We start from the raw sequence: 21399 nt of genomic DNA on the forward strand, positions 1-21399 counted from the left end.
TGTGCGACCTGTCCTGCGACTTGGGACTGCAAAGTCACATGACAAGTCGTACCGCATGATTTCCAATGAGTATTATTCAAATCTGTGCAACTTCAAAGTAGTCCCTGCACTACTTTGGTCCAACTTTGATGAGACTTGAGGTCCACAGACCTCAAGATAACACAGGCATTGCGCAAATTCACACGACTTTTAGGTCGTACAAGTGTGAAAGGGGCCTTAGACCTCGCTCACATCTTGCGATTCAGCCCACAAAACCAAATTGCTGCAGGACGTGCAATGCGCCTTTAAAAAAATCGCATGAAACTTGATGCCCAAAAAGTAGCGGGAGCTTCTTTTCAGGCAACAGACAGACATAGGGCAGCCCATTCAAACAAGTGGGCTGGCCCTATGCGATACGCAAAATCACACAAGAAACATTCTTGGAAAATACGAACAGTGCTCTAAAGTGGTTCAGAACTCAAATCTGTGTGACTTATCGACACTTGAATATCTATGGACGCATAGAGCCTGGATCGGGATCGTGTACACAGGTCCTCCATAGCACACGGCTTGCTAAGGGGGAACCCGGAGGACAGCTCCAGCCTGGTACCACACTTTGCAATATCATTGCATAATAGGTAAGCATATCATCATTTAAGACCAAAAAAATGTAACCTTTAACATCACTTCGAGTGACACCTTTTTTTAGGATGTCAGTGCCACAAGAAATTTCCAGCACTATTTTGCCACTTACTGGTGGTAGTGAACAGCAGTTGCATGTGCCCCCTGCCAGCTTCCCACAACCTATAATTACAGCCACATGGGCTATAGTTATGTAAATTGAACTGTAATGTTAATTGCATAGGAACAGAGGAAGAGCTTTTACAAATCATCCAACTAAAGGCTGCCATACACAGCTCAAATAGCAGGAGAGATTTGTCCATCTCTGTTGTTTAGCATAGAAGGAGGAATCTGTTATAGTTCTACAGAGATCTATGCATGCATGACCAAGCTTTAGGGTGTTGACAGATTATGCTGCCAGCTATGGGTTGCAAGGACCACTTTAAAGCTATGCCCAACAAGACTGATTTTATGAGTGACAGCATCCTGATGAATTACTTTATAACTTCTGGAAACCTCTGCTTAGGGCATCTGCCCACTTGCATGCAGGAAGAATAGAATAGAAGTACAGCTTTAATGCTTCTCCCGCATATCAAGCTTCAGTGTTTATTTAGCGAGCATTCAGTTGTACACTAAATCACGTATGTGCCGGTTCACACTAACGCGGCACGACCTGTGAAGTCGTGTGCACCGCGACTTCAGCGCGACTTGCACGGACTTCATATAATGAATGTCTATGCAAGTCGCTCCAGGTCGCCCCGAAGTAGTACAGGAACCTTTTTCTAAGTCGGAGCAACTTGTGTCGCTCCTATTAGAACGGGTCCTGTAGCACACAATGGACCGCGACTTGTCAGGCTGACCAGTCGCCTAACAATTCGCGGTAGTGTGAATGGACACTAACTTTTGGTTTTCATTATCAGGGTTCATCAACAAGTATGTTTTCATGGTGCTTAAGTTGCTTGATTTGCATAAGGGACTTCATGTGTATTTATAGTTAGATATTTAGGCTGGGTTCACATAAATGCGAATTGGATGCAGGTTTCCCTGCATCCAATTTGCATGACAGGAGTGTGACCGGCTCTAAATGGAGCCAGTTAACCCAGCTCTGGGGCAGCCGCAGTCCACATTTAAAAAGGGTCCTGTTCATCTGATTCAGATTCAGGTGCAAATTCAAATTCGAACCTCATTCACACCTGAATCGGTGAACAGGGACGCACCGGCCCCTTGCTGTGAACCGTGGCTGCATCATGTGTGAACTGAGCCTCAATCAGTGCTACAAAAAGTTTGCTTTAAAGCAAAACTCCAGAACTGCAGATATAAGGTGGTACAAATTTTGTTGGACTTTTAGGCTTCTTTCACGCGGTCCGCCTCCATAGGCAGATCTGTGCTGCTCCGCGGGGAATCGATACACAGATCACCGATGAGCAGGCAGGTGACAGCTCCCTCTCCGCTCTGTGCGTAGAGGGAGGTGTCAGAGCCCCATGCATTTCTATGGGGAATCGGATGAGAGCAGACCGCTTGTCCGCTCTCATCCGATCCCATCCCCTGGACGGATGGAAAACAGGGTTTCCATCCGTACGGATTTCACGGACAGGATCGGATGCGGATGGCAGCGGGTGTCAGTGGAGATGTCTCTGCTGACATCCGCTGCCCCATAGAGATGCATGGAGGATCCGATCAGATCCGCCTAAAATACTGACAGGCGTATCTGATCGGATCGCTCGTGTGAAAGGAACCTTAAGCAAGTAGATGTTTAAAGGTGTTGCAATTCCTAGAGTTCCACTTTAAAAGAAAATGCATTAGGCTTTTAACTTGTGATTTTATCTTGCCAGAAGTGAATAGGGAGAACACAGAAAAATAATAAATTTAGGGCCCTTCCATAAAGCAAAAATAGTCCAGTTGGCTTAAGTGAACCAAACTTACATAAAAAAAAAAAACACGCTGAATATAAAATTTCTCGCGTGTGAGAATTCAGCCAAATAAGAGCTTTACATGCTTCCAAGTGTGTTTGGAAGTTGGCTCCAAATGTGCGTATATTGACGCCTGTGTGCACGAAGCCTAAGGACTTAGAAGCTGTAAAATATTATAACTTTATTCTTTGGTGTAGATACACTTTAAGAGCTTAATTTTAAAACAAACAGCCAGTCATTTCTATAGTGTAGAAAAGAAAAAAAGTGCTATGATGGTGGCATGTTGCCCCCCTCCCCTTGGTCATTCACAGAACGCCTTGTATTCTCTATGAATGGTTCAAGAATACAAAGCATTCTGTGAATGGCCAAGCAGTTCATGTTTGAGAGAGAGATGCATCCTATCTGCAGGGAAGCAAAGCAAGAACTGTACTATTCAGCATGAATAGAAGCGCAAGTTTAAAAAAGAAAAAAAAAAGCCGCAATCCCAGATGTAGCTCTGAAAATGCTAAGGACTCGTTTAGATGCTTGCTTGTCATTGCTGCCCCTCTCAAAAGCGTTCCAAAGTGGATCACTTTCCAAAAGCATTTGACAGGCAGATTGGAGGTAATGCATCATCCCCTTTAACCATTGAAAGCCTGGCACAGGATCCATGCATTTTCACAAAGTTGCAGTGCAGCCCCATCTGGCAGTAATACTACCTGCCAAACAAAACCTATGGCATATTTGGCCACACCATATCAATTTCACAGAGGACTGCTAATTTCCAAAACGAGATGCCAAAAGGTGAAGACAGATCACGCATGGATAGGTTCATCACATCCATGAAATACTGCTGCAGACACCACCACACGATTGAAGTGGGGCTTTATTCAAGGGAACACCTTCGCTTGGGAAATCTAGATGCCTTGATTAGGAAGCCTATTTAAGACAGTAAGGCTAGGTACACACTGATACGATGCAGGAACCACAGCGATTCCTGTGCAGGTTCCTGCATCACATCAGACCTGCAGGCAATTCAGTTCGCCACCACCAAATCAGTTCGCAGAATGCAATGCAAACTGTAAAATTGGATGGGAATTCTAGCGCGGACCAAATAAAGGGCTCTGCATCATTTTGGGCTGAATGCGATTAAATTTCAGCCACACAAACTGTATGGCTGAATTGACATTGCACAGACATTGCACAGACATTGCAGGTGATGTGCAAAGCAATGTGGTGAGAATCACATGAGATATCTGGCATCGCATTCGGGTGAACCCAGCCTTAATTTACTAAAGCCTGCCATAGCCGGGTTGCAAGAAAGAAATTTCCATGATTCCCCCATCAACACAGACAGTGCTGACAGGGGAATCCTCCTGCCAAGCCATTGTCTTCTCCAGGCGGGGAGAGGAAGCCATCCCCGCCGGGTGGGGACAGTGATTGTTGCTAGCAGCTATAGCAGCCGCTAGCGATAATCGCAAGGGAATCCGGCAGGATGGTTGTACCCAAGTTGATTGATTAACTTGTCACATTCAGCCTCTGCCCATTAATGGTTTGAATCTCGGCCGCTTCCTGTTGAACCGGCTGAGATTCGAACTGTGTATGGCCAGGCTTTACTCAATCGTATTATCAATTGGCAGATAAATAATGACATCCAATTTGGATACATTTTATTTACAAAGCATGTGCAGAAAATAGATTTAGCTGCAGTCATTTACTGTAAAAACAGAGGGTTTCGTGGCACACATTTGCAAATATATGTGGAAGCCACAGTGCCTATTGTCAAGGCTTCTCTGTATTATGTGGTCTTAACTCTAAGGCTGCATTCACATGTCAGCGTATGGATCGCGGGCAGAATCGCCGCGATTCCGCCCGCGATCCGGAAATCATTGCAAATCGTGGGACGCCTGTGCATTGCCCGTGATTTGCAATAGCACCCCAAACGCAGGCGTCCCGCGATTTGCAATGATTTCCGGATTGCGGGAGGAATCGTGGCGATTCTGCCCGCGATCCATACGCTGACATGTGAATGCAGCCTAAAACTTCCAGTGTTTGACAAATTGGAGCAAACAAACCTGGCCCTTAGGGCCCTTTCAAACATGCTGTCCGCTTTTCATCCATCCGTTGACGTATGAAAAACGGGCATCAATGCATCTCTATGGAAAAACGGATGTAAATGGATGGTCATCCATTTACATCAGTTTTCATCTGTATCTATCAGCATCCATTTTTTTAAACTGATCAAAGCTCTATTTTTCTTCCGTTAAACGGATCGGACGAAAAACGGATGTATACTGACAAATGGTCAATTTGTCATTCGTAGTGGATGTAAAAAAAAAAAAACAAAAACAAAAGTTGACTACTGATAAAAAACTGATGAATACTTCATCAATTTTGAGGTGACTGAACCGATGAAATGAACAGACCGCATGTGTGAAAGAGGCCTAAATCTATTCATTGCTATATGTGCTCCAACTTGGGAGACTGAGAATTTTAGAGATTGGACCGTGGTACACAGAGGAGCCTTGACGAAGGCACAGTTGCTTTCACAAATATTAGTAAATGTGTCACCAAACCCTCTGTTTTTAACAGGAACTGTTAGACAATGTCAATTTGGTTGTTTTGCAGCCTAGCTGGGAAGTGTGCTGAGAAATCTTTCTGATGTGCATTATTGCCCTTTGATGTGCATCTTATTGCAAAGGTTAGTTATAGGTTTGGCTGGCTGCCACGTTTTTGTAGTCATTAACTGTGCATATACACAGAGGTGAGTAAACTGCTATTCTATGGGAACAGTAACATTTTTAATGTTAGCCTATACAAGTGAATGGATATGCATCAGATGTATGGGCTCACCCACAAAGTGGGGTTTCACAGGTACCCAGTGCTAGTACAGAAAAACAAACTAATGCCCCTTTATTCTGTACAGGGCTGAGCAGGTGCATGAATGACTCATAAAAACAGATGTAAACCCTAACAGGATGACATCTAGTTGTACTAAAGAACTTTAATTCAGACAATATATATAATAAAACATGGTTTTCATCTTCTTTAATCTATTGTTACATCTAAGTGCTGCGGATCTCTTGAAACCTTTTACGGCCACCTCCTGTACACACGCACTTCAGCAGTGGCTGCATGTAATTGCTAAGGGTTGGCCTCATGGTAGTTGGGCAGAACATGCTTAAGCAATAAGCATTGGCATGGCCACAGAGCCTGAATAACAGGCCTTCATGGCAGGCTCACCAGTTACTTCATTAATGAAAGCTCTAGTTTTGAAAAGACTAAAAATTACTTTTGAAATTCAAGTATTTGTAATTCTATTCACTAAAGCGCAAGACCTCACTGACTTCTGTAGCTACAAGTATTGTACAGAATGCATCTTCCAATTTTACTGCACAGGCACTGAAATCACTGGTCCTTACCCCTTTTTTCACCAGTAGCAATGATTGCCAGCTCTCAAACACCACGTGCTATATAGGATGATTGATAAGCGAACCGACCGATTATACTCACTTTTTTTGAAGTATCGGTCACAAACTTGCAGATATGGCCGATGTTTCTTCAAGTGGTTGTACTGGAGTGATGCCTGCAGCTAGAGACATCAACCAGGTACTGTTGTTCAGAGCAGACAGTCTGCTCTCTTGTAATGACAACCGATGCAGCTGAGCAGCAGCTCGATTGTCATTACAAGGAGCCTTGTGGTCCAGGATGACTGCCACAACCCCCCACACCCTCCCGCCGCCTTCTGCGGCTCGCCCAGGTCCCTCGTCCCACCGGGAGTCCCGAGCGAGCAGCCAGGACCTCTGCGGGCTGGCCAAAGAGCTGAACAAAGCCGCATTCGGCTCTGATCGGGTCTCCGATGTCATGACATCACTTCCAGGTGCTGGAGCCCTAAAGACGCCAGATTAAAAAAAACCTCCATAAAGAGTACCTGTCACTGCCTATTACTGTCACAAGGGATGTTTACTTTTCTTGTGAGAGCAATAAAAGGGATTAAAAAAATAACACTTCTAAAAAGGACAGTGTAAAAATAAAAAGGTTAAATGTGCAGAATATCGGCACCTAATATCGGCCTGAAGGGAGGCCAGAAAATTGGTATTGGCCCTGAAAAAAACGATATTGGTCAATCCCTAGTTGATACCAACTAAAACCGGATTTGTGTTTTTGTTATGATCTCTGAGAATTAATATTTTTACATTACATGCAGCTACAGAACCAATGGGCCATGTTTTAAAGCGGTTTTACTGCTTGTTTAGAATTTGCGAGTACTTTAACCACTTTAGCTCAGGAAGGTTTTACCCCCTTAATAACCAGGCCATTTTTTGCGATACGGCACTGCATTGCTTTAACTGGCAATTGTGCGGTTGTGCGACACTGTACCCACATAAAATTGTATTTTATTTCACGTAAATTGAGCTTTCTTTTGGTGCAATTTGTTCACCTCTGTGGTTTTTATTTTTTGTACTATACACAAAAAAAGACCGACAATTTAAAAAAAAAAAAAAAAATAATATTTACTTTCTGCTATAAAACATTCCCAAAATTTTCTTTAAAAAAATCTATTTCTCTGATGTTCATTGATGGACACAGCTCCTGATATTCATAACCATTGGGTTATACTGCCCCCTACAGGAGTAGGACACCAGGAGGTATACTCCCCCTCTCTGCTATAGCCACTCAGTTTTGTTACAAGCAGTGTCAGGAGAATTATAACTCCACAGAGGGGTGGGTGCTGTGTCTGTCAATGATCAGAGAAATTGATTTTTCGGTAAGTCAAAAATCCCATTTTCTCTTTCGTTCATTGACGGACACAGCTCCTTATATTCATAACCATTAGGACGCCCCAAAGCAGTGTTAAACATGAGGGGTGGGAACAATAAAAAAAAGTTCCCAATGCTAAACATTAGCCAACCGGGCAACAAGAGCTGAACCAAACAACTGGAGCCCACCTAAAAAAAACAACACACACTCAAAGAGGATCAGGTCCTCTTAAACAGTAGCCTGAAAAACCTTGCAGCCAAAAGAAGCATCCGCAGATGCCAACACATCCACTTTATAAAACGATGTAAAAGTGTGCACCGGCAACCAGATGGCCGCCTTGCAAACCTGCGTCACTGACGCCTGATGGAAAGCCCAGGAGGCACGAAGCGCCCTAGTAGAGTGCGCCTTGAAAGGGAAAGGAGGAACCTGAGGACCCCTGATGGAATAGGCCTGAACCACCATCAGTCTGAACACTGGAAATGGTTGCAGAAGAAGCAGACAACCCTTTTCGAGGTCCATCCGTGAGCACAAAGAGAGAGGAGTGACTTCCTGAAAGACTCTGTAGCTGCCAGGTACACCCTAATTCCCCGGACCACATCCAAGGCAACACAATGTCTTCATTAAAATGAAAATCAGAGACAACCTTTGGAAGGGACGACGGACAGGGGCAAAGAACCACCTCATCCCTGTGAATCACCAGGTAAGGTGAACGACAGGATAACGCTGCCAGTTCCGACACCCTGCGCGCAGAGGTGATAGCCACTAAAAAGGCCACCCTCTGAGACAGCGTAAGCAGTGGAATCTCCCGAAAAATTTGAAAGTAAGGCTTCTGTAGAGCTGAAAGCACCAAATTAAGATACCAAGGCGGCAACGGAGACCGCACTGGAGGAACCAAATGTTGGACACCCTGAAGAAAGGTACGCACCAGGGAGTGTGTGGCCAAAGGTCATTGCAAGATGACCACCAAGGCCGACAACTGGCCCTTGATGGTACTCAAGGGCAATTTCTGTTCAACCCCCCGTTGAAGGAAGGTCAAGATCCGAGCCACCAAGGAGTGAGGAAGAACCTAAAGAGAATCACACCATGCAATGTACGTCTTTTACGTACGATGGGAGATCTTCCTAGAAGTAGATTTCCTAGCTTTAAACAGTGTAGGAATCACCAACTCAGATAAACCTCTATCCTTCAGCACCTGGCGTTCAACAGCCTAGTCGTCAAAGCCATCGACTGTAAAGCAGGATGGAAGATCAGTCCTTGGGACAGCAGATTCTCCCTAAGGAACATCGGCGACTAGCCGCACCAGATCAGCGTACCAAGCCTGGCAAGGCCAGTCCGGAACCACTAAGATGACCGGAATCCCCTCTGCCTCGATCCTGCGTAGAAATTTTGGCAGAAGCTTGAGAGGAGGGAAGGCGTAAATCAGATAATACTGACCCCACAGGGCCACCAGCGCGTCTGTGGTATCCACCAGAGGATCCCTTGACCGAGCCACAAACCTCTGCACCTTTCTGTTGAGCCGAGATGCCAGCAGATCCACCTCGGGGGTGCCCCACTGGGGAGACAGCAAATAAAACACCTCCGTATGAAGGGACCACTCCCCGTGGTCCAACGCCTGTCGACTGAGGTAATCCGCCTGCTAATTACCTCAGAGAGGGCTGGAACGAACTGTTCTGCCCACCTTAGAATGCTGGCTACCTCCAGAGCCACCAGGACACTTCTTGTGCCCCCTTGGTGATTAATATAAGCCACGGCTGTAACACTGCCTGATGTAATGCCCACTGTGCAACCCTGAAGACGTCCAATAATCCAGCCCAACTCCCGCAGAACTCATATTGTGATCTCCAGGTTCTCCACCAGAGCAGAGGGAGACTCCGCTCGCAGAAGGAGATCGTCCAAGTAGCCCAATACCACAATCCCCTATTGGCGTAGCAAAGCTAGAATGGGGCTAACACTTTTGTGAAGACTCGAGGAGCAGAGGGGAGACCAAAGAGTAACGCCACAAACTGATAATGCTCCTCTCCCACAGAAAAGCGGAGAAAACGCTGATGACTGGCACACTTTGGAATGTGAAGGTAGGCATCCTTGATATCGATAGAGACAAGGAAATCTCCCTGAAGCAGGGATGCCACCCCTGTTCGAATGGACTCCATTCTGAACTTCTGCACCCACACAAAGCAGTTTAGCGCCTAGAGGTCCAGGATTGGACGCACTTTGCCTTCCTTCCTGGGAACTGTGAACAGGTTTGAGTAAAAACCCTGAAAATGTTCTGAGGTCGGAACCAAGACACTCACCCCTTGAAGGAACAGGTCTTGTACTGCCCCAAATAGGCCCTGTAAGCGGTCTGGGGACAGGCGCACGTTGGAAGGAAAAAACCTTGCCGGGGGACAAGAGCGAAGCTCGATCTTGTAGCCGGACTGAATTACTTCATTAAACCACTTGTCTTGCACCCAGGAAGGCCACGGGCGCACCTTCATGTTGAAGAAGCCTTGTCCCTGGGTCTGGAGAAGCACGATCTTGGCTTGCCAGACCAGGTTCCTTTGGATCCTCCTGAAAAGGCCCTGAAAGGCTTCGAGCCCTTGTCAGTCGAGCCTGAGGGACAAAAAAACGTATGAGCTGAAAAAGAAGGCCCACGTCTATGACGAGGTTCCTTGCCTTTAGTAGCCTGCGGAAGAAAAATACTTTTACGCGCTGTGAGACCTTTAATGATGTCATCCAGGGTAGCTCCAAACAGGTGATCTACTTGAAAAAGAAGATCGGTCAAGGCCTTTTTTGAAGTCTGATCCGTAGACCAGCACTTGAGCCAAAAAAACACGTCAAAGGACCACTGCCAAAACTGAGAGTCGAGCCGCATCCAAAGAGGTATCACAGATAAACTGCAGGCCCTGGACCAGCTGGTCCACCAGTTTAGCAAAAGGCAGGGGGGAGCGGTTTTCCCTTCAGGTCACGGTGTAGGAGCTTAGACGACTCGGTCAGAGTTTGCAACACTAGGGCAATGGTGAATACCGGCCTCATTGCCGAACCAGCCAGAGTGTACACATTGCGGGCCACAGCCTCCGCCTTCCAGTCAGCCAGATCCTTAAAGACTGGGGACTCATACCGGAATCATGGTTGCCTTGTTTATTCTGGAAACCGGAGGGTCCACCACCAGTGACACAGTCCACTCCTTAAGAAGGGACTCCTCATAGAGGTAACGCCTAGTAAAGCCCTTAGGGGCCCCACGGGGACGCTTTGGTCATCCCCACTCTTTAGCAACAATTCTGTCAAAATAGGCGGGGAAAGGAAACACCTTTGCCGCTTTGGATAGTGTGTGAGTGCCAAAGGGCACCTGCGCCTCTGTCGCAACTTCAGCTGCATTCTCCATCTTCAGGTCTCATTCACAGATACAATCAGAGCATCCACCAGCGCCTTTTCGGGCGTGGTTGCAGACGTGGATGAATCCTCACTATCAGAGGATTCCAGGCTCATGGTTGCAGACGCAGCAGGGTGACCCATGTCCACGTCGGTCGAATCAGATTCAGGATCTGAGGAGACAGATGAGGCAGGGAAAGGCGGGGGCGCTTTTCACTAGCCCGTCGCCCACAAGCCATCTCCACCTGGGATACAAGAGACTCTAGGACCGCAGTCACTGCATGCATGGATGGATGGTTGGGACCCGGAGGGCCCCGCAGCCTCAGAGGGGATCAGGTGGGGAAATGTGCTCCAAAGACTCCATGAGTCACCAGGGGGACCCCACAAAAAGTGCAAGACAACCCCCACTCCGCTAGCAGCACCACCCGGTCGCAAGGCATAGCACCAAGCGATCCTCAGCAGAGTGGGAGAAGACCCCACCAGACTCACCACCCACAGAAACAGGCACCTGCAACCACCAAAAGAATCTGCATTAAAATGATCCAGGGGTCAGCACCAGGGGATGAGGAGGGGCTCCCACCTCCGAAATCAGCACCCACAGGGCTCCACAGTCATTGCCGCTGCTATTTCCAATGGCAAACCACACAGGCACACAAAATGGCAGCACCACAAGGCTTACAGGGACCCAGGAGGGAGACCAGGCCTCAAGGACAGATCCAGTCAGGACGTGGGGCCCTGGCAGGAGCCCCCACCAGGTACAACCCCCCTCCCCAACAATCAACCGTCCGGTTGCCAGCGGCACAACCCCCCCCCCCCCCCCCGACACCCATCACCAGTTAGCTCCCTGCCCTCATTCCAGGAAAGTGGCCAGACAACCCAAATAGCCCCAGCATGGGGGGGCAGGGGACTTGGCAAGGAAGGGGGGATGCCGATGCCTGCGGAAAGGAGGGGAACCCAGGGGTCTGATTGTCCCAAGGAGGGACATCCACCCCAAAACCCTCCATGGGGAGAGGGGGGGACAGGTACTCACTATACCACCAGGAACCAGGCGGGCACCACTCCAGACAGAACCCCTCTCAATCAAAATGGGGGGGCTGTCGGCCAGGAGGAACACTGCGACTGTATAATTCTATCCCCCCCCCCCCCCCCCAGATCAATCTGTCCCCCAGGGATAACCCTTATACCACCCGCACGTAAATTTATCCCCCAGTACATCCCTCCCAGGTTTGTCCCTCAGTATGAACCCCCCCCCCCCCCCCCCGGTGAATGTCCCCCAGGAAAATCCCCCTCTTAGGTCAATCTGTTCACAAAGTAAAATTCCCGCTCCCCCAGGTCAGTCTGCCCCTACAGTACAACTTACCCCCCCAGGTCAGTCTGTTTCCCCCAGTATAATCCCCCCCAGGTCAGTCTGTTCCCCAGTATAATCCCCCAGGTCAGTCTGTCCCCAAGTACAATCATCCCAAGGTCAGTCTGTCCCCAAGTACAATCATCCCAAGGTCAGTCTGTCCCCAAGTACAATCATCCCAAGGTCAGTCTGTCCCCCAAGTACAATCATCCCAAGGTCAGTCTGTCCCCCAAGTACAATCATCCCAAGGTCAGTCTGTCCCCCAAGTACAATCATCCCAAGGTCAGTCTGTCCCCAAGTACAACCATCCCCAGGTCAGTCTGTTCCCAGTACAAAATTACCCAGGTCAATATGTCCCCAGTACAAAATCACCCAGGTCAATATGTCCCCAGTACAAAATTACCCAGGTCAATATGTCCCCAGTACAAAATTACCCAGGTCAATCTGTCACCCAGTACAATCCCCCCCCCCCCCCCCCAAGGTAAGTCAGACCTAGGGGGCTTTGTACTAGAAAACAGACTGAACCCAAGAACAATCCCTTTAATAGTAGTAGTTCTTTTTACTTTTAGGCATTGCAAAAATGCTTATCAAATCACTGCTTTCACTAAAAATATACTAAAATCATTATTAGCACAAAATTCCTGTTAAATTCCTAGTAAGGCCTTGTTTAAATATAGTGGACTAAAGTGTACGAAGAAGAGAGGGCCGTGTTTATGAGCATGGGAATGCACAGGTGTTCTAAGCATCCCTGTGCAGCCAGTTTTATTCATATCAATTGGAACACAGCGGCTGCAGAGAGACTATCGCTGCTCCCAATCTCACATCTATGTGGGTGCATGGACCCCAAACGCAGACAGCGCGAGTTCTGAAACATGCATCCGCACCACATGGATTTCAAATCAAGAGCAGAGGATGTGTCCATGGCCGCTGTGAACCAATTGACACCAGCGGAAAATTTGTTCATCCCCGTGAGAGTAAACACAACCTTGCATGGGTGTACACTGTAGTATGTTCAGTGTGACCAGGGCCCTGCTCTGTTTATTTTATATTTTTGTTCAATGTTATTTTTAATAGGTTTTTTTTTTTTTTTTTTTGAGGGCAGGGGGCCTAGGTCAAATAGAGGTCTAAACAGACCCCGAATGTCACTTTTAGAAACTAAGAAAGTGACTGAGGACATACAGTCCCTGATTCCTATTCTCTGCAGCCTCAGCTGCACTGCATATGAATAGTCTCTATACGGAGGCTGCTTTTCATTCACAAGACTACTATGCTTCAGTTATGAATGAAAACAGGAGCGTTCGGTACCAATCGCTCACTGTGCTTATTCTGGAAGGGGCTGGTAAACATGACATGACAACCCCCTTCCTCCCGCTCTATGCTGACACTGCACCCAGCAGCAGCTGTAGTCTGAGCGGGGTGAGGAAGCAGGCCAGGGATCAGTTGGGGGGGTTCACAGAGCAGTGTGAGGGATGTAGAGGTAATTCCCCCTGTGGCTCCCTTGCAGCACTCGAATTTGGTGGGAAGGAAGACCAGGAGATGCCAGCAGCTACAAGGAATCCAAAGAGGATTGTGCTACGATACAGTAGGGTATGTTGTCACCCTAGGTCAGGAAGAGTGTTACTGGCAGGATCACCAGGGAAAAATAAAGGAACACAAGCTTATAATAGACTATAGTAGGTTACATTTTTTATTTTAGGAAAATGTGTTCAATTTTCTAATCATTCAGGTCGGACTGACATTCGTATTCTAGTCTACGACCACAGTGACTAGAAAATTTGAAGGTGCTAATTGGGAAAAGGTTTCTCAAATTAACACATTTCTAACAGTGTTTATAGTTTTTGTTCATGAAATTACATTTATTCCAAAACTAAATGGTAAAACGCAAACAATAATTTAAGTACTTTCAAATGTCATTTGTCCACTTATGGAATGTACAAATACTTTTTGTACAAACATTAGTTCGAAAAACTACAAGTGTATATTTAGCTAAACGTTTACACACACACAAAATGTATAAATTTGAATCTAAGGACACCTAAAACTGGATGTATAGAACTACACTATTTGAAGGGAAACCAGTAAGAAAGACAAGGTTTGAGGTTGCTGAAATTGATGCCCAAGGGTTCCAAGAAAACATCAAACTTTGTGTTCACTAAATGACAAGCTTCTAATCTAAGACATAACAGAGTTTCCATTTTTAAGGCAATAATGAGTCACTAGGCAAGCATGTACACAGCAAGCTCATCCAAGAGACTTGTGCAGCACTGCTGAATCCATTTATCTGTATGTAAACCCTATTACTATGCAAAGCAAACAGGGACAGCTTCACTATTCACTGTGCAAATGTAAATCCGCAGCACAAGTCAATCCGACAGTTCCGCCTGTCTAATAGTTAAATCCCTTCACAACAGCAGAAGCACAACAAATACCCTATTCCCTGCGGTGATTCTCATGTTACAGAACACCGGTGGTGCTTTACTTTACATCAATAAGAGAAAAACCAAGCAATTTTACATTTACAGAGCGGCACACAAGAAACTGCTTTTGCCAATTAAATATAACCTAGAAATTCTATAGTAAAATACTTGAACTGCTGCATATCCTATATGGCATGGCAACATAATACAGGAATTGCAGCAACTGCCCACTAAAAGGAGTGCACCCTGTTAGCAATCTGCTCTCCCTTGTACTGGTATTTTGTTTTTGCCAGGGCTTTTCATAACAGGCTTACGTGCGTAGCATTCATGTACGGCTCCCATCCAGAGGGCAGCGCAGACACAGTAAAACCTATAGGAAGAGGGAGGCAAGGACATACACGCACATGCACAGAGCCAGCTTTACAGACACAAACCTGATGGAAATCCAAAAAGGAAGCCTCTGAGGCGGTAGTTACGCAGCAAGGATCCAAGGCAAGACGTTTCCAACTCCTGTTGCTCTCCCACTCAGCAGACTTCATGAGAAAATGGAGGAGAAGCATGGTGTCATTTTACTGCCGTGGAAGTCCGGTTTGCCAACTCCTCCTGACGGAGGGGCCCGTTTGGACAAGTGCTCCCTCCCTTCTAATAAATAATGGCAGCTGTCTTAACATTAAGGCTGCCAGGCTCAAGGGAAAGGGGGCAAAAAAATAAAAAAAAAAAAGATCTACATATAAAAAAAATTTAAAAAAAAAAAAAATTTAAAAAAAAAAAAAAAACCACACAAAACAAAAAGCTAAGGCTTAAAAAAAAAAACCAAAACAAAAACAACAGTTTGGTCAGAAATATACGGAGTGCAATAAATGGCAGCTTTGCACTGTGCGGTCACTCTCTGGGTTGACAGTTTGGGAATGCTGAAGGGCACACAGAGGAAGTCTGGCTTTAAAAGCACACGTAATCCGCAACACTAGAAATTTCCCCATGAAGAGAAAAAAAAAAGAGAAAGAAAAAAAAAAAATGGCCGTAGCTGTGAGTGCAGCTATCCGCTCTGGAAAATATCTTCAGTGTATGCCAACCTATTAACTCACTGAAGCCAGAACTGCGGCTCCCGTCTACAGGCAGCCATTGTCAAGCTTGGCAAATGCCTGACTCCCTCTCTCCCCCTTCCCCGCAGACAACAGGAGCCGTTAACCCTTCCGCAGCCACAGAAACCAGCAGGAGCGGTTCAGAGCCGTGCATGGCTGGTGATGTAACAAGCGAGACTGTTCAATCCTCCAGGACAGTCACAACAGAGGAAGGGGACATTGCAAATCCGCTTCTGATTTAACGGATAAAATGCCTGACTGTACTTTATATGCAACCATGGGGATGGAAATTGTGCAAGAAGTTATAAGCAACTATTTCTGCACACCAGAGTGGCCAGATAATTATACAGAATGCACCTTATGACAAACATTTACAGGGATTTTGCCACGCAAACTGAGAAATTAACCATTTGCATATGAAACTGCTGCAAAACCATATTTGCAGCTTTTTTTAATAGCAAAAGCTGGCTACAAGAGCAAATCAAACAATTCTGCACAATAAGAACTGCGCTGTAAAAGTATATCCCAAATAGTTAATATTCACAGAAAATGTAAGATGCACAATCATATGTGATATAAATAGCAGCAATAAATATCTAGAACCGATCCAACTATCCATTCAACAATCCTATTGTTACAATTATTTTTTGTATTATTTATACATATTTATTTTATAGATTAATTATTAAGGGCTTATTTACACAGCCTTATTGATCTTGCTGCTTGCGTAACATATGGTCCAAATATAGACCTTAAAACATAGATTTTTTTCATATATATATATATATCTGTGGCTTACAAAACTATACATATTTGAACAAAGTGTTTGATGCCCATTTCAATAAGCCGTAATTGGGAACACAAGTACGTCCTATCTGCATAACTCAGGCAGTGATGCACCTAAAGCCCCGTACACACGTACCGATTGTCGGCCGTAAATATTCGGCCGACGACCGATCGGCCGATTGTAGGCTTGTTAGTATGATGCTTCCGACAGCCGACATCGCATTTTCAGCCGAACAGAATCTGTCGTGCAAGCATTAAAATTTTTGTTGGCCAACACCAGAACGGTCGATTGTTCGCCAGTCAGTACAGATTTCGGCTGACAGACAGCAGATTAGCAAGACTGGGCATGCTCAGAAAAGAAAAAAAGACAAGGAAAGTTAACCATCACATGACATCACTTCTGCAGTCGGCTGTTGTTGGCCGACAAAATTTGTGTGCTGTCTTTTGCAGTTTTGAACAGACACGACAGCCCTGGACAAAAGACGGCCGATCGTTCGGCCGACGATCAGTACGTGTGTACGGGGCTTCAATGAAAATTTAGTTGCCGAACTGAAATTCAGAATGCACTTAGCCAAAACCGAAATGGACGTTTTTAAAAAAAATATATATATTTTTATAAATAATTGTATTTGACTTTTTAATATCATGAATTTAAATGAATATGAATTTATTGTTGGCCATTATCGGCACCGTTTGAAGCGGCGTAAGGCTGCATTCACATGGCAGCTTATAATCGCGGGCAGAACCGCCGCGGTTCCGCCCGCGATTCGGAGATTTAGTGCAAATCGCGGGACGCCTAGCGTTGCCCGTTGATTTGCAATAGCCCCCCAAACGCCGAGCGATGTTGCCACGATTTACGCCCGCCGAATCGCGGCAACATCGCGCAAACAAAATCGCGGGACGCAATACGCTCCAAAGAAGCTCTTGTACTTTTTTGGAGCGTATTGCGTCCCGCGATTTTGTTTGCGCGATGTTGCCGCGATTCGGCGGGCGTAAATCGCGGCAACATCGCTCGGCGTTTGGGGGGCTATTGCAAATCAACGGGCAATGCTAGGCGTCCCGCGATTTGCAATAAATCTCCGAATCGCGGGCGGAACCGCGGCGGTTCTGCCCGCGATTATAAGCTGACATGTGAATGCAGCCTTAGAAATCCTGCTTGCTGCATTTTTGGTGCATATTTTGCAAACCGCACTAAAAACACCCCTCTCCATTAAAATGCATTTAAAATGCAGCAAGAACACATCAAAAATCCACCCATGTCACGTTTACGATGCATTTTTTTAGTCAAATGACCTACTAAAAAAAAAAAAAAAAAAAAAAAACACGCTTTAAGCACGGTAAAAGCTCTGCAAAACTGCCGGCATTTTCGGCAGCCATTACTGGCACTTTTTTTTTTTTTTTTTTTTTTTTTCGACACATTGCTGAAATCCCTATTTTCGGCTGCCGAAATTTCAATGCAGCACCAACCTCAGGGACAAATCCTAGGAACCAATTCACCTTAAATTAGCAAATAACCTTTTTTCAGTGGAATCATCTATAGGCACCTTAAGAAATACATGTACTGCCCTCGAACAATAGTGATCTCGCTATCTCTTTTTTTTTTTTTTTGCTCGGCGAGTGCCCAGCAAAAAAAAAAAAAAAAAAAAACCTTGAAAGAGTCCATCTCTCCTAGTGGTGCCTGGGCTCACCTGTCTCTTCTCTGAGTCCAGAGCTACTGCAGGGGAAATCAGAATGGAAAGTGGGAGGAAAATACCCATTTATCAATCTCCTCTCTGCAAAATTACCTATTGAATCCTGAGGTTTCCATTAAAAGGAACCTGTGTCTGCCTCTGCATTTTTTAAGACCCCCTTGAGAAAGTAATGAAAGTTTAAAAACAAAAAAGTGCAAAAAAAATAAAAAAAATTAAAAACATTACAAATAAACACAAAGACACATACACGAGCGGCTAACACCTGGCATATAAAGGATATATCCACCCTAAAACTAAAATCCATGCATCAATAGATCTCCAAGATCTAACACCAACCTAGCCCTGTAAAGAAGAAATCAGAATACATACCATTTTTTGAAGTCGACCCGACCCAGTCACCAGCGGCGGAAGCTCTGCAGAGGACACTGCCCACAACGGCTGTGAAATTAATGGGGAGTGACGTCACCCATAGACTTATTATGGGGCTTCCGTTGTCAGATATGTCCTCTGCACCCACCTCCACAGCGAAGCCACCGCTGACAGCTCAGCGTGGGATCAGGTCGATCAGCTTCAATAAAGGTAGGTATACAGATTTCTTCTCTACAGGGCTAGATAGGTTGGTGTTCGATTGTGGAGTTCTATAGATGCAGGGATTTTAATGTTAGGGTGGACTTATTCTTTAAGGTCTTTTTCATGCAACCCAGCAGGTTGAATTAAAAAAAAAACAAAACAAAAAAAACAACAACTAGGTAACTAACTGAACTATGTGATGTTAGTACAGAGATCTAACATCATATAGCTAAAGCCAATGGCTGCCAGCACTGAACTGAAGCTGATTGAATGCTGGTTTTACAGCATGCCCGTTCAGTCAGCTTCTATTGGACAGGCTGATGTACACAAGGGTTGAATGCCAGCTGGTTTGCTGGTAGTGGGGTCTTGTGTGAACCAGGTTTAAAGGAGTTGTAAAGCCAGGAAGTTTTTTATCTTAATGCATTTTTTACCTTAAGATAAAAAGCCTTCTATGTGTAGCAACCTCAGCACTCCCAAATACTTACCCGAGATCAATCTCTGCCCAAGAGTCCCTTGGCTGTCCGGGACTCTCCCCTTCTGATTGGCTGGGACACAGCCACAGCACCATTGACTTCCGCGGCTGTCAAAGTCAGTTAGTCAATCAGGAGAGAGAGGGGGCGGGGACGAACCACAAGCTGCTTGCTGTGGGGGTACTCAACCAGGGGGAGGGGCCAGGAGCAGCAATGAGGGACCTGAGATGAGGTGGATCCCAGTGCTGTATCTTGGCTTAGGCCAACAAGGCCCAGGCCTAGGGTGGCACTTTGCTGGGGGGCAGCAAAAAAAAAAAAAAAAAGCTTGCTCCCTGCTCCCACAGGACATTCAGACAGACCGCAGGCCATCAACCACACTTCATACAACTGGCCAGACGGCCGCCAATGCTAATAAGTGTGGCACTGCAGCTTAATGCTCCGCCTACCTTCTTCCGCCCCCAGGTATGGCAGGCATTATGTCAATAATATAATTTAATTTCTTTAAACATCCTTGTCCTTGAGCGAGCATACTGAATGGCATCATATACAATTAAGACTTTTAATTGTATATGATGGCAATAATATTTTGGACTTGTTTATCTCATATGTATTATCGCAATATGTCACTGGGTTAGTAAGATTACTCCAATCTTATAAGATATTTGGACTTGTGTTTGCTGCCACTGATTATTTCACTTATTTGTATAATGACTCTGGACTTCCTATTTATTATACAAATAAGTGAAATATTCCTATAATTACAATCAGTGGCAGCAAACACAAGTCCAAATATCTTAGGCTGCACTGATAGGCTGTACTGATGGCCACTGATGAGGCTACACTAATATGCTGCACTGATTAGACTACACTGATGGGCAATAAGGCGGCACTGATAAGGCACTGATGCGGCTAAACTTATGGGAACTGATGAGGCTACGCTAATGGACACTGATACACTATGGCTGTGGTCTGTGGTTTACAGATAACAGAACCGGTTAGAACAAGGAAGGGGTGTGGCCATTACAGGAAGGGGTCGGTCATATTTAAATTAGGGGGTGCACACGATTAGTCAGGCCTAGGGCAGCACAAAACCTAAATACACCACTGGTGGATCCAGGCTGCCCTGTGCAAAACCAACTGCACAGAAGAGGTAAGTAGAACATGTTTGTTATTTAAAAAAAAAAAAAAAAAGACACATTACAATCACTTTAGGTCACAGAGATGTACTCTTGTACATTTGAGCTATTTAAAAGTAACAGCACGACAACGCACATTTAATGCAACATGCACGCTTGCAATTGCACCATGCAATGCAAGTAATGTGAACGAACCCTTAACGTGTATGTAAAAATCAGAGCTTTTTTTCTATTTTTGGGCAGTGTAGGAAATGGCACCTTTTATTGCTGTCTATATCCCTGCTGGGGAGATTGACATTCTATTTGTCCTGGTGAACATTGTCTCCGGTACAAAAAGTTATGGGAAATTCAAAAAATTTTAAGCCATCAAAGAAACAGGAGTTGAGGGTTATGGTGACAACTGTCTAAGAGGGCATATCAGTTCACTTCCTCCAGTGTCCCTGGGACAGCAAAAAGAGGATAGGTTTTAACCCTCATCTCTATCCAAAGCAAAGCTAAATGCCTAGTACACAGGATGAGAATATCAGACGAATGATCATCCATAATTTTTTTTTTTTTTTTTTTGCATGCTAGTCTCATATTGAAAACAAATAGGTTTCCAGAGTTACGAAAATTCTTGTAAGACAGAATACAACTTCCTGAGATAATGTTTCTGAGCATGCGCGGTCTTGGTCACTCAATTTTTTAACTATGAATACTATGCTAATTAAACTAAAGCATTAATTATGGTATCGTACGAGAAAAATGTTTGTGCATGTCTCTTCGGATATTTTTGCATGCAGTGTCCTGACCGGTTTTCAAAAGCTATGTACAAACGATCAGATTATCATACGATCGCTCCAAAAGCGGTATTTTTCATCCGACTTTCTCATTGTGTGTACTAGGCAAAAGTGTTGACTACATACACTAAAAAAGGTATCAGCATACCAAAAATATGACTAGCATTTCAGACAAAAAAAATGCATACTAAAAAGATGACTAACATTTTCAGACGAATAAGATGGCCACCTTTTTTTTGAAGTCCTATGGTATTGGATAGTAGGTATGGGATTGTAACCCCTGCCAGTATTTCACTACCATCTGTGTTCTTGTTGGGGAAAATATACCTCACTTTCTTTCCTGATGAAGAAACAGGAAGTGAGATCTTCCTAGTGGGGACAGACTTTCACTATTCTGTGCCATAATTATACACTTGTGTCCTGTCTATTCTTCCCCTACCAGTGTTCTTTACAAAATAAATGCAAAAAAGGAACTACACTAGGGCTCCCAATTTTTTAAAGATTATTTTTATTCCAAGGAAAATT

The 21399-nt window shown here is 45.1% G+C and overlaps 1 protein-coding gene across 5 annotated transcripts in view; it reads right to left on the bottom strand.

The window, feature by feature from the left end:
- The window catches only part of TNRC6A (trinucleotide repeat containing adaptor 6A), a 191944-nt gene that overhangs the window by 76487 nt on the left and 94058 nt on the right, over window positions 1–21399 (bottom strand). The window lies entirely within an intron of this gene.

This window comes from Pelophylax lessonae (assembly GCF_965119305.1).
Source record: "Pelophylax lessonae genome assembly, chromosome: 6".
Classification (NCBI taxonomy): Eukaryota; Metazoa; Chordata; class Amphibia; order Anura; family Ranidae; genus Pelophylax; species Pelophylax lessonae.